The 13,916-nt window shown below is 53.0% G+C and overlaps 1 pseudogene; it reads left to right on the plus strand.

Annotated features, from left to right (window-relative positions):
• The first annotated feature begins 9,329 nt into the window (after nt 1–9,329).
• On the plus strand, nt 9,330–12,457 carry LOC121104469 (annotated as a pseudogene).
• Nucleotides 12,458–13,916: the final 1,459 nt, after the last annotated feature.

Consider the following 13,916-nt stretch of genomic DNA (forward strand, 5'->3'; position numbering starts at 1 on the left):
CTGGGTAGCTGGCGGTTAGCGTCTGCCTTCGGCTCAGGGGGCGTGATCCTGGCGTTATGGGATCGAGCCCCATCAGGCTCCCTCGCTGAGCCTGTGTAGCCCCCTTCCTCTCCTACCCCCTGCTTGTGTTCCCTCTCTCGCTGGCTGTCTCTATCTCTGTCAAATAAATAAATAAAATCTTTTAAAAAAAAAAAAAAGATAGCACATTACACCTGAAACTAACATAACATCGTGTATTGAGTATACTTCAAAAATAATAAATAAATAGGGGTGCCTGGGTGGCCCAGTTTGTTGAAATATCTTGCCTTAGCTCAGTCAGCAGTCAGGGATCCTAAGGATCCAGCCTAAATCGGCTCCCTGCTCCACTTGAAGTCTGCTTCTTCCTCTCCCTGTGCCCCTCTCCCCCGGCTTGTGCTCACTCTCTCTCTCAAATAAATAAATAAAATCTTTTAAAAATAAGATAAATAAATAAATGCCAAAAAAAAAAAAAAAGATAAAGACAACACGGGAAGCTCCTTTGTGGTAATGAAGAGATCTGTATCTTGATTTTGGTGATAGTTATTCAAATCTATACACAGGATAAAACTGCTTAGAGAACTACCCACCTTGTACCACGACACACACGAAACGAATGCACGTGAAACACTGATGAAAACTGAATAAGGCCTGTAAGCTAGTGACCAGTGTCCTTATGTCAGCTTCTGGATTGATACTGTGCTTTACAGTCCTATCAGATGTCACCAGTGAGGGAAGCTGGGTGAAGAGGTACACCGGAGACTCCATGTACTATTTTTAACTTCTCTGAGTCTGCTTAACTATTTCAAAATAATTTTAAAAATTGATTAATGTCAAAGGCCCAGCAAAGGAGGCTTCAGCCCTATCAAGAGTGGAAGCTGAGTCTTTCTCCATAGCCCCTTCCCCTCTAACAACCTTCTTTGCCTCCATCTGGGATCCCTGTTTTCAGCTTCCCCAGATTACACATTTTCCAGCTGCTGCCTCTAGCTTACAAGCAAACACTTCCAGAACACATCGCAGGGTTAACTTCTCCCTCCACCTCATCTGGCAGCAGAGCCTTGGAGCATATGTCCCAGGGTCAGCCTCTTCCTCCCCACAACACACACACACAACATGAGGACTTTCTCACCCCACCCACCTCTCAGCACTGTAATCCTTCTGCCTGCCTCAAATTCTGGCTGTAGCCAAGCTTGAACTGCGCGGGAGTGGCTGGGAGAGAAGAGGCTATAAATGTGATTGAGAGGAATCGCTGGAGAAATGACTTGACTGCTCTCGTCTTTGAGGATCAAGGGAAACCCATGCATTTTCTGGAGAAGGACTGGGAGGTCACTTCCCACAGGGAGCCATTTAGACTGTCTTGAGGGCCCCTTTTCTTTGAGCACTGGCTTCAGGCCAACATTTGGGAACTTGGCACACCACCAACAGCAACCCCCTCTTGGAAACCCAGCCAGGCTTCCAGTATGAAAGCCTTCTCCATTCACTCCATGTTTCTCCTTCGGTCCTCACACCCAACCCTTAACAACTCAGCTGCTTCCGGCCCTAGTGTTTGGCCAAGGCGTTCAGTTTAGAGCTTGCTGATAAAGCTAACTCAGAAAGAGACCTCAAAGAACAAGGAAATGAGTGGGGAGGAAAGGAGCATGGAGTTGCATTCATTCATTCTAAGAGAGAAACAATCGGGCGAGGAGTGTACGGAGATGCAGGCGAAGAGATTTCAAATGTCAAGAGTCATTCTCAGAGATTCATGCAACTTGTGTCCATCTCAACCAAAGGCGGGTGGGGAGCTGAGCTTCAACTCAGCAGAAACTGAGAAGTTACACAGTGAGCAGCAGAAGCCTAGAAAAAGAGCAAATGGAGGATGACTCTGGAGAAGATCAGCTGGGGGTCCCCAGACAGGGGGTACCCATGTCCTCTGCCCAGCTCTAGGGCAAAGGAACAGCCAGTGTGTGAGGAGGGGGCAGGGCTGATGTCTGCAGATTCCTGGCAGTCTCTCTACTGATTGTGAAAATGTCAGGCAGTTGTGCCAGTGGGGTGAGGGTAATACAGGATGGGCTGGCACTCTCCCTGAGTCAGCCTAATCTTAACATTCACAAACTCACCACCAAAACCCCAACACCAACCCCCTCATTAGCCCCTGCCCTCTGTTTCACATCCCCAAGGATCCATTTTTGCTGGTACCCCCTCCAAGCCCTGCTCTTCCCTCCCAGGCCCCACGGCTCAGGGAGTGAGGCACCCAGCATCTTCGAAGATATTGGCCCCTGTTTTTGCTTTGCTCACTGCAGTGGGAGCTGGAGCCAAGCGGGGGGTTGGGGCAAGAACTGGACTAGGCTGCCCAGTGATGCTCTCACTCTTCCGCTTCCAAGTGATCAGCCCCTCACTGGAGCAGGCTTCTTCCCAAACACTCCTCCCCTACCAGGATTCCCTTCAACTGTGCCCACAAGCTAGAAGGGCATAGTGACTTGAGACACAGAGCCTCCCTCCTGGGGAGTCTGCCCCATGGTTTGCGCAGCATAGGGCAGTGGTTACCCAGGCTCTGGAGTCAGATGGCTGGGTTTTGTATCCTAGCCCCACCACTTATCAGCTCTATTGCTCAACTGCTCTGTACCTCAGATTCCCCATCTGAAAATTGAGGGCAACCATAATTCACACACCATAGTTCTAGGGATTAAATGAATGAATACGTGTGAAGTGTTTGGCCCATGGTAAGGGCAGCAGGAAATGTTGGAAAAATAAGTTCTAGTACACATATAAGCATAGACATATACATATGCAGTATCCAACAGTTTTATTCAAAATTTTTTTATCCTGGTGGCATTTAACGTTCTGCTTTATGCTACCACTTAACCATTTCATTCACTAATCCTTTCACCGGTGCACACCTCCAGGATTTACGATGCTACTCTGCAAATAGTTGAATGACTCAATCGGTAATCCTCAACTCTTTCTCAGAAAATTCAAGAAAGTTTTATTCTAAATCAGCACCTGTTTCTCTTCCCGTAAGTATATATCATGAAGCCAATTTTCTACTATGTAACTGAATCATAAAATGAGAGAATGCCATAGTTGGAAACAGCCTTAGATGTGGCTTAGTCCAGTGATTCGCCAGCGCTCGATGCAGCTGAACAACTTTTTAAAAATACTTATGCTTGGGCTCCACTCCTTTAAGAAGTCTAGTTACTCAGTCTAAGGCCAGGGCATTTTTAAAAACTTCCCCAGGCCGTTCTAATGTTAGCCAGGGCTGAGAACTGCTGATGTAATCCAATCCCCTTATTTTACTAGGAAAACCAAAATCCAGCGTAAGCCATTTGCCCAGAACACTCATGGCGCTCGTTAGCGACGCCTTGATTACCGGAGAGATGATGGCAGTAGCAAGAAACATGTTGTTGATGTTTATCATTTTCTCGTTGGAGTTAATCCGGAAGCGTTTCTCTTCGGTTCAGAGGTGTTGTATGATTACCTTTTACTGTGAGCAGCTGCACTTACTCTTCTGGTAAGACTGAAAGGGTTCACATTCCTGACCACAAAAGGACAGAGATAAGGATTATACATTCACCACACATAGCCAGCCAAAATTAGCAAAGCTCCCTAGAGGCAGCAGGGAATGCTGAAATGCTAGCTGCAGTGATCACCCAGAGCTGAGGGATCTTGGCAGGGCGGAGGTGAGAAGCGAAAGGGGAGGGCTGGAAAAGAGAGGAAAGCATTGCCTCCATAGAGAGAGGGGTGCTTTGCGGGAATCAATGGAGAACCGACCAGAGCTGCCAGGAGGAGGGAAAAGCGAGAAAGGAAAGAATATCCAATGAGTCAGGAGCTCTGCTCCCCCAGCCAACAGAACAATGATGCAACCGAAGCATTTAGGCCTCCCAGGGAGCCCTGAGATCCCAAGGAGACGATCAGAAGCAGGCTAAACAAGTGGTGCTAAAGAAAACTTTCAACGCACTCACCAAAGGGAGCCCCCAAAAAGACCAAGGCTCCTTTCCCTAACCTCTACCAATTCCTCGGTTCAAGAAGCCCAAGATCTTCTATAACCTCCACCCTTCTTAAAAGGGGGCGGTCCCTGGCCTCACGTGACATTGCAGTCACGTGACCCGGGCCTTGGGGGAGCCGCGGTGCGGGTTTCCAGCTCCCGGAGTCGGAGGGGGCCAGGCGCCGCCCAGCCCCAGCCCGTTGCGACCATGCTGTCCCGGCTGCTGAAGAACACCAGGCCAAACAGAACTGAGCGCAGGAGCTGCAGGGGGTGAACCAGATCAGTCCCGTCCGCCGGTGCGCTCTTCCGCCGCGGCCCCTGGCGCCTCAACCAGGCCTGGACCTCGAGTAACGGCCTAGATCAGGGAAGGACGCGGGCTGGTGGGCGTCAGGGAGGTGGGGCGCTCTCTTTTGGAAATCCGTTCCTAGCCAACGGGCTCTGGTCCTGTGGCAACACTGCGCCCCCTCAGTAACGCCCCCACGTCGAATCTCACGCATCCCTCGGCCCGCCCTGCGCGTGGATCAGCGCTGTGCCGATTGGCCCAGGGCGCCTCTCGTCCCGATAGTGGGAAGGGACGCTCCTGAGAGGAGAGTGTTGGGGCCGAGGCTGGGGAAGAGATTCTTGGAGGCCTGAGAGAAACCACGGAAATGGGGGTGGCGCCCTTCCAGGATCTGGCCTGAGAATCAGGAGTTACCAATCCTCAAGCCAGGATAATTGGAAAATGGTGCCGGGGTCTGGAGTCCCAGGCGCCGCCGCGAGCTCGTTAGCGTCCCTGGGCGAGTCGCTTCCCGTTCCCAGGGGTACCACTTAACTCACCTCTAAAATGAAAAGGCTTAGAAAAAACAATTTTTTAATATAAAAAATTTAAAAACAATGAAATGAAAAGGCTTGCCTTATGTTTTGCAAGGTCCTTTTCAGCTCCGGCACTGTGAGATTAGTTGAGATGTTCCCTGCAACTAGCGGGATAGTAATTAATGGTGTGACCCTCTGCTTCCGCCCTTCAAGAACCGAGTCTCCACTCCAATCCCTTTCCCCCCATCCCCAGAGAAGAGGAGGCGAGAGAGCTATCACTGCAGCGCGACCTGCCTGACCCAGAAGCTTTGGTGGATCACCTCAATGTGGGGTATGAACACTCTTCCATCAACACCCCCCAAGTTTAGGCATTGGCAAGGTCCAGCCCTCAGACTGCTGTTGAGGGGATGAGATGGTCCACATTCATTCCCTCCCCTCCCCCAGCTTAACTTTATGGGGGAGAGGCTTGAGTCAGCTCTGACCCTAACGTTGCACAAGGAGCAGCACAGCTGCAGTGGTTTGGAGAAGCAGCCAGATTCCCCCTCCCACAATAACCTCACAACTTGTGCCATCTGCCACTTCCCTTCATCCCTCCAAGTCCAGCTGTCCCTTCAGCAGGAGGGAGAGCACCCTCCTTCACCAGAACTTGCCACCCTCTCCTTCTCTGCACTTCCACCCTCTGGCAGGCCTGGGGAGGGCAGCTGGCAGGAAAAGAGATGGCACAGCTGGTGAGGGGAAGGGCAGAGGCCTCGGCCAGGAGCTGTAGCAGAGCCAGGCCGGCCGGGCCCTTCCTTCTGGGTCTCAGAGACGCATCCCCTACGCCAGTCTATGGGAGGACTCCAGTAACAACCAGAGACTTGGGAAGGAGCAAAGAATACTGTCTCTTGACCTGAGTGACCAGAAGAGTGCTGAGATGATGACTGGAAAAAAGGGGCAGTATGATGCCTTCCACCCCAACAATAGCTTTGATTGTGAATCAGAGACTTGAGTCACCCAAGTAAAAGCCATGCAGGGCTGTCATCTTCATTACTCATCTCTGGGGAGGACTGGGGGACAAAGAAGGCTGTGGTTGGGGCCTCTGATCTCCCTCCTCCAGAACCTCTCCCTTCAATCACTGTGGAAGCGGGAGGTCAACAGGAAGTAGATTTTACAAAACTGCCAGGGGGACTGTCTTAAAGCTTGGGGGCCTGGCACTGTTTCAACCTCTATGCTGCCCCTTACTATGGCCTAGCTATCTCCCAAAGAGAGAAAGGAGAGGGTCTGCTACTTTCCTCCCTCACGTTAGCACCACTTGGGCCGTGCTGTGAGATTGGCCCAGGCTTCTCCCTCTGCTCTTCCTTTGCTGAGGGCCACCCCTCTTCCAGCTTAGAGGACAGCTAAGCCAAGAAAGCCAGATTAAGAAAGGGTTTGTGTTGCTGCCCACGAGGTCCCTCCTCATTCCCTGGAAAGGAAAACAAAGGCTCAGTCTATCTCAGCCCCTGTCAGGTGGCCTTCCCATTCTCTCCACCCCAACCCCCCTTGCCCCCTCCAGCCCTCACAGATTCCAGTGGGGGGTGGGCCCCGAATGCGGAGTCTCCCAGATGACCTAGAGGTTTAGGATGGGAAGTCAAAGCGCAGCCAATGAGAAGAACAGTTGTTGTGGGATGGGAGATTGGGAAGGGGAGCAGGAGGGTTGGGGATTGCGACCTCATGGCGTTAATGAGTAGCTGCAACCAATCTTGATTGAGGAGAAAAGAAAGAAAGAAAAACTGCCTAGAGCAAAGGAAGAAGGAGGGAGGGAGAGATTGTGTGTGTGTGTGTGTGTGTGTGTGTGTGTGTGTGTGTGTGTTTCCTTCATCTGTGTGGGCAGGAGAAGGGTGGGGAGAGAGCCCAGAAGCAGCCCCTGGGATATCTTCTCTTGACCTGAGCTCCTGGGAGAGGCTGGCTCTCTCCCCATCCCACCCCAGATTCAGGGAGGGCCCAATTCCCTTCAACTTCTTGCACAGATCACCGGCTTCAAGCACAGCGGGATGTGTCCCTGCTGCTGGATTTTCCGCTTCTCTGGGCCCCCTTTACCCTCCCGGCTTCTTCCCCAGGGATATTCCCTCAGGTTGATCCTCCCTTCTCTCACCCAGCTCTAGGAATTCCTTTGAGAGAGGTAGGAGATGGTAAATTCTCAGTCAGCTCCCAGCTAGGCTTTCCTGGGAATGCTGGGAGTGGGAGGAAAGAAGCTGGTTCATTTGCATGAGCGGTGGTCATTGCAGCACATCCAAGAATGGCCAAAATCATGAGGTTTTCCTCAGTCTGGCTGCTGGCTCCCCTCCCACCGTGGCAGTGGAATGTTTAGTCCTGGGAGACCACTCCCCACCAGCTGGGTCAGCTGATCTCATCCCTCTTTCAACCTCTAGTGGCCAGGCCCAGGCCTACATGAACCAGAGAAAGCTGGACCATGAGGTGAAGACCCTACAGGTCCAGGCTTACGCGATTTGCCAAGCAAACACAGGCCAGTGGATAGGGATGGTGGAGAACTTCAATCCAGGCACTCAAGGTGGGCCACACTCCCTACATCCACTGGGACCCTGTTGACTGCCTCCATGCCGCGTCAGCTCAGGCCTCAGGTTAAAAGGAAGTGGGGAGGGGGTGCCTGGGTGGCTTAGTCAGTTAAGCATCTGCCTTTGGCGCGAGTCATGATCCCAGGAGGTGCTGGGATCGAGTCCCATCGGGCTCTCTGCTCAGTAGGAAGCCTGCTGCTCTCCTGTATGCGCTCTCTCCTGACAGATAAATAAATAAAATCTTTTTAAAAAAAAAAAAGGAAGTGGGGACGGTCCCAGAAATGCTGTCGATGGCCCCAGTGTCAGAGAGGCTAGAGAGAGAAAAGTAGTTGGTGGAGTTCAAGCAAAGCCTTTTCTGGGGGATGTGGATGGAAAGTGCTCCATCTGTCTCCATAGCACACACTCTGTACACCCTGATTACCAGCCCTCCTCTCCTCCCCTTCCCAGGAAATCGGGGATGTGGAAGAACTGGGCGCGGAGCATGTCGAGGCTGTATGCACCATTGCCACCGCACTGGAATATGTGTACAAGGGCAGCTGCAGTCTGCCCCTCCTAGCCCCTCTTCCCTTCCCTCTACCCCGCCCCTCCTACTCCCCATGGAAGCTGACAGGCCAAGGAACAAAACACAAGCCTCCGTTTCTCTGTGGTATGTTTCAAAAGAGCTATGAGCCCAGGACGGTGGGTAGAATGGAAGCGGAGATTCAAAGACCGTTTCCAAGTGACAGTTAGCTTTGGGTAAAGGGTGGAGCCAGCATCTCCTACTGCCCCACCCCTCTTTTCCTCTTCAATTTTGGTGCAGGTGCGTGCTGTAAGCGAGGGCAGAAGATTGCCCACACCTCCACCCGGAAGAGGCTAGTGGGCCCTGCCCCAAGCTTCCTGACTCAGGACTTTGGTTTCCTGCAGAGGAGAAATACACCAGGGAGCAGGCTTGGTCCCGGCTCTGGCCCTCTCTGCCTCTCCCACGTGCTCAGTGGCTCTCCCGGCCTGAAGTGCTAAGCAGTGTCATGAGTCCGGACAGGTTGGAGGGTAGTTCTTGGGCATGGGGGCGCTTTGGGGCTTGGAAGGAGGAGGAGGAGCGGCAGGTCCAGGATCACCAACAGAGAGGGGCATGCCATCCTTGACATATCCTCCTCCCTGGTCATCCGTGACAGGGCGGTCAGGCACCCCAGCTGGAAAAGACAGCCAAGAAGGGGGCCTGGGCACGCCTGGCCTGTGTAAGCAGCAACCCCGACCACCGGAGCTCAGCTTCCCGGGCTCCTCCCAGCCCCTCCCCCCACCCCACCCACACTTAATCTTTGGGGACCCCCAGGCCACCGCTGCGGACTTTGGCATTAGCTGTAGCTAGTGTGGAGCCTGGAAAGACTGGGAGCAAAGTCTCAAACGAGCCGAAACAAGGAGCTTCAGGCGTTGTGCCGCCTGCTCAGCTTTGCCCGAGGGAGCTGAGCAGACATAAAGGAGCTGGGCTCTGAGGGCGCTCTGTCTACGTGTTGGTAAGTCAAAGCCGTAAGCTTTTCAAGTGCTTCCTCACCATGATCCCGTGGACCCTCCACAGCTGCCAGGTCAGGCTGCGGGAGGTGGGCATTAGCCACGGGTAGAATAAGCTGGGATTCGGGAGACACTCAGCATCACACAGTAAGTTTGGGGCCAACAGGACGCGCAGGGCTCTTGGCCCTGTATACGTGTTTCCAAAAATAAGGCCCGGTTTACACGCAGGGGAATTCAGATAATAACTGGCCTAGCAGGAGAGGGAAAGCCAGCAGTTCCTCTGCTCGAGCCGGAGTCTGCACCCCGGCGGCTCACCGGCTTTATTAAGGTAGCCTGGAATGCAGGGTCGGCCTGGGTCTTTTCTCTCTTGCGTGTGAGCCAGAGTGTGCCAGTTACCTGCCAAGCAGATAATTTCTCGATCTGCTCAGACCAGGCTTCCAGCTAGGGAGAGGCTCTCAGGGGCAGAGGTTTGAGACCAGAGTAAGCGAGACAAGTTTTTCCTGCCCAGCCTCGGCTGCCACCGGCAGGTCACTTGAGCTCTGGCCATGTGGCTGCCTCTGCTGCTGGGAGTCCTGCTCTGGCGGCGCTGTGAGATTCTCAGGGGACCGCCAGAGCCTGCCCGCCAGCGGCAGCTTTCATCTTCATCACCGGCTGCGACTCAGGCTTGAGGGCGGCTTTTGTCACTGAGACTGGACCAGAGAGGCTTCGAGTCTGGCCAGCTGCCTGACCTGAGGGGGCAAGAGGACCTACAGCGGGTGGCCTCCTCCCGCCTCCACACCACCCTGCTGGATGTTACTGATCCCCAGAGTCCCGCGGGCAGCCAAGTGGGTGGAAACACCGTCGAGGGAAGCAGGTGAGTAGCCACTAGGCCCCACTGGCAGGCTGCTTGAAGTTGGAGGGACTGCGTGGGGAAGAGGCGTGATCAGGGAGGGAGTGCCGGAATGCCTTACCTACCCTGTGAGTGTCTGTCTCCTCTCTCCACAGGGCTTTTGGTCACGGTGAATAACGCTGGTGTGGCCGGGATCATCGGGCCACACCGTGGCTCACACCTAGAATGATTTCCGTCAGTGCTGAGCGTGAAATACACACTGGAGTCACGTCGGGCGTCACCCTGCGCCCTGCTGCCACTGCTGCAGCGGGCCGAGGCCGGAGTGGTCAACGTCACCAGTGTTCTGGGTCGCCTGGCAGCCAATGGCGGGGGCTACTGTGTCTCAAGTTTGGCCTGGAGGCCTTCTCTGACAGCCTGAGGTGAGGGGTGAGCCCTGGGCTGCCCTGCAGGAATGATGAAAACACAGCATAGTGAAGGATCCTGAGGAGGGAGACAGTTTAGGGCTCAACTTTGTGGGTTCGAACCCCTGGCCTCCCTGTCATGGGAGCTTCGTGACCTTGAGGGTTACCTCTCTTTACCACAGTTTGTTCCTCATCTGTTAAATGAGGATGAGAAGACCTACTCATGGGTGCTGGGGGAGTGAAATGAGGTATGTGTAAGGCCCCACAGAGCCTGGCACATAGACAATGCCCCCAAGTCTACGCATTATTAGTAGGATTTTTTTTTTTATTGGAGAGAGAGAGAGCATGCTGGCGCACTACACAAGGGAGCAGAAGCAGAGGGAGGGGAGAGGGAGAGGAGAAGCAGGGGCTCCCCCTGAGCAGGGAGCCCGGTGGGGCTCAGTCCCAGGATCTGAGCCGAAGGCAGACGCTTAACTGAGCCGCAGGGCGCCCCTAGTATGATTAGTAGTAGCTTATTACTTGTGATGAGCTAGTACTTTACAGAACATTTTCTCCTTTATTTCTCCCAGCAACCCTCTGAGGGATAGGCATTAATATCTGCAGGGAGCGCATAGCTAACCCAAGACCGCACAGCTAGTTGATGGAAGCACTGGGACTTACCCCAGGTCGGCTTGCCCCTCATCTTTCTGTTCTCCTGCCCTTCATCTTTAAACAATGTGTCGGGGCACCTGGGGGCTCTTTCCGTTAAGCGTCTTGCCTTCGGCTCAAGTCATGATCTCAGGGTCCTTGGATCGGAGCCTCACGTTGGGCTCCTGCTCAGGGAAGCCTGCTTCTCCCTCTGCCCCCGACTTGTGCTTGCTCTCTCTCTAAATGCTCTCTCTCTCTCAAATAAATAAAATCTTTAAAAAAATTTTTTTAAATTAAACAATAATACTCAAAGTCCCATGAGAGCACAAAGGAGACTTGACAAGTACCACCCAGGCGGTCAATTTGGAGCATGCACTGCCCCAGCCAGCCCACTTTCTGTAGGAAGCCTGCCTTCGTCACCCTCACTCAGCAAAGAATTTCATATACTTTTTGTCCTATCCACTTGGTCTTTTACTTTTCCAATCAGCATCATGGAACACATACTTTATACTTGATTTTGCATCCATGTCAAGGGAGTTGGAAGGCGTGTCTCTGTAGTCTCAGCAAATACCAGTCTACACCCTTCCGTCCAGCACCCAGGACTCCAACCTGTGTTGTTTACTACCCTGTGGGGTGGTAAAAGGTGGCCTTTATTTGAGGAAGAGCACACGCGCATGGGGGAGGGGCAGAGGGAGGAGAATCTCAAGTGGCCTCCACACTGCCTAAGGCTTGATCCATGACCCGAGATCACCACCCAAGCCAAAATCAAGAATTCGGATCCCCAGCCGACTGAGCCACTCAGGTGCCCTGGTGTTTACATTTAAAATAGTTACATTGTAAATGGTTATGTAAGTACCTACCTGAAATCATTAATTTTTAGGCCTGTGTTGCCAAAAATACTTGTGTCTGTCCCTTTAAAGGAAGAAGTTTACTGACCCCCATTCTAGATGTAGGGCGTACAAAGGAAGAAGGCAATCTCGAAAATAACTGGCCCACCTGCCCCCTTCCCAGGACAGCAGGGATCCCTTTGACCTTCAGGACCCAGGTCCCCAGCCTGTGATAACTTTCCCATTTTAGCCCCCCACACCCCATGTCCCCCAAGGGTCCCTTTCCTATAAAGGAGGCAAGAACCCAGAAACACTCCCTCTATCCCCATCCAGGCGGGATGTGGCTCATTTGGGGTCCGAGTCTCCATCGTGGAGCCTGGCTTCTTCCAGACCTCTGTGACAAATCTCCAAGTGTTTGGGAGGACACGCTGCAGGAGTGCTGACGCATTACCTCCCACCACAGGCCCTCTATGGGAGGCCTTCCTCACCAGATGTGAGTATCTGGGCCCACACAGGGGCATACGAGAGGAAAGGAGAGTGCCAGAAAGGCCCGTCTATGGAGGAGGTCCTATGGGAGGCGAGGTGAATGGGACGCCACAGAGACACCACCCAGGCCATGTGGAACCTTCCACTTGCCAAACTGCGGAGGACCAAGGATCCCTCTGACCCCTGCTGGGGACGCTCCAGAAGCCAGAAGATAGGGCCTGAGATGGGTTGGAGTGGGGAAGGGGCGTTGATTACAACCACCTCCTGGGATGCAGACTTGGAAGTGCAGCAGCGCGTCGCAGGAACTCGTCCAGTGACCCGGACTGACCAAGGTGAGCAGGTGCCTGGAGCACGCCCTGACTGCTGCGCCACCCGAGAGCCCGGTACAGCCCAGGCTGGGACGCTAAGCCACTCTGCTGCGGCCTCCCTACCTGCCAGCCAGCCTGGTGGGCCTTCCAATGCTCACCTGGGTCCTTCCCAAACCTGCCCAGGCGGTCTGCTGAATCCAACCTTCCAGCAAGAGATTGTTTGTCCCCACCCTGATACTGCTGAGGCCTGGCTTACGAGAAATAAATTGCTCAATAAATGTGTCTTGTTAAACAAACAAAACACTAGATGGGCAGAAATGAAGTTGCCCAGTGGGAGACCTAACCCCATTTAAGTGCTAACCTCAGGGTGACTTAAAGCCCAGGGTCACTGGCCGGTTTAGTGCCTGCGAAACCACTAGCAGCAACTGGGCGCCACCCTCCACCCGCAGGCTGTATTGCATCTATCTATAGGTGCTCTTTGAAGCTGCACCTGGAATGGCCACCAGAGGGCACTGTTGGACTTTATCGCCTTTATTTTCTACAAGGAAGTAAGGGTGCAGTTCAGTGTTTAGAGTGCAAATGGCCACTAGCTATTTTCTTGTGGGAAGGAGGGAAGGTAGTGAAGAGGGGACAGGACCAGGCTGGGAGGATTCCATGGGGAAAAAAAGAGGCAATACCCACTTAAGAATTTTGTCCCCTCTCCTTATTTTTAAAGATTTTATTTATTTGAGATAGAGCAAGCAAGAGAGAGAGCACGGGTGAGAGACGAGGGAGCAGACTCCCTCTCTGAGCAAGGGAGCCTGACTCAGTGGCTCATCCAGCACCCTGAGGTCATGACCTGAGCTGAAGACAGGATGCTTAACTGACCTGAGCCACTCAGGTGCCCTCTCTTTTTTTTTTTTTTTTTTTTTAGATAGATTTATTATTTATTTGAGAGAAAGTGTGCAAGGCGGGAGAGGGGCAGAGGGAGAGAATCTCAAGCAGACTCCCCACTGAGTGGGGTACCTGACATGAGGGTCTCATGCCCTGTGATCAAGACCTGAGTCAAAGTCAAGAGTCGGACTGCTCAACCAATCAAGCCGGAACCCTAAATTGTCCTCTTATCTAATCTAAGAAGAATGGGGCGCCTGGGTGGCAGCACTCCCGACTGGAGGTCTGCTCTTCAGCTCAGGCGTGATCCCAGCGTTACGGGATCAAGCCCCACATAGGAGCTCTCCGCTAATAGGAGCCTGCTTCTTCCTCTCCCACTCCTCTGCTTGTGTCTCCTCTTGGCTGCTGTCTCTCTACCTGCTGTCAAATAAATAAATAAAATCTTATAAAAAAAAAAAAAAAAAAAGAAGAAGAATGGATACTGTACAAAGGTGTCGTAACAACTTATGCCACCCTAACAGGAGCCGGATCCTCTGTTGAGGGGAGGCTGCTAGGCCCTCAGAGGTGGGAATTGTACCAGGGAAGAGATGTCCGTGGTAGATCTGGGCTGGCCTCTCCCAGGCAGGGCCTGTGGGGAATCCCTTTAACTTTGCAGGAGATGCCTTCATAGAATATTCTGGCACCCAAACCTGGTAGCACAGGACTAGGAGACAGGGAGGGCAAAAGGGGCCCCCAGCCTCCTCCAGATGCCCACTTCCACTGCCAGCCGCACCAACGCCTTCAG

This window comes from Ursus maritimus, unplaced genomic scaffold, assembly GCF_017311325.1.
Source record: "Ursus maritimus isolate PB19 unplaced genomic scaffold, ASM1731132v1 scaffold_21, whole genome shotgun sequence".
NCBI lineage: Eukaryota > Metazoa > Chordata > Mammalia > Carnivora > Ursidae > Ursus > Ursus maritimus.